Genomic DNA, 337 nt, shown 5'->3' with positions numbered 1-337 from the left:
CGTTGTTGTCCGTAGAATAGACAACAACGAGCGGTGTCAAAGGTGCAGAACAATCGAACACACCCCTGCCACTCACGGCTGGGAGACAGTGGTGGCTCGCTGGCTGTTGGTGCCTCCAGGAGTGGTTGTGGTGCCGTGGTGGATGCTGTCAGGTGGTGCGCTGTGGTGATGTAGGCTGTAGCAAGGTGCGGGTCCTCGAGCTTATGCAGCAGGTGTCGAGGCTGTGTCACCTGTCATCCTGAAGTGAGTTAGTCTGGGTAAGATTGTTGTTTGTCGACGTTGTTAGCCAGTAGGCTATCCGTGGTACCAGCGATGTGGAACAGTCGGGCTAGACTCT

Source organism: Sinocyclocheilus anshuiensis, unplaced genomic scaffold (assembly GCF_001515605.1).
Source record: "Sinocyclocheilus anshuiensis isolate Anshui unplaced genomic scaffold, SAMN03320099.WGS_v1.1 scaffold2670, whole genome shotgun sequence".
In the NCBI taxonomy this organism is placed as follows: domain Eukaryota; kingdom Metazoa; phylum Chordata; class Actinopteri; order Cypriniformes; family Cyprinidae; genus Sinocyclocheilus; species Sinocyclocheilus anshuiensis.
Note: the sequence above shows the minus strand (reverse complement) of the source record.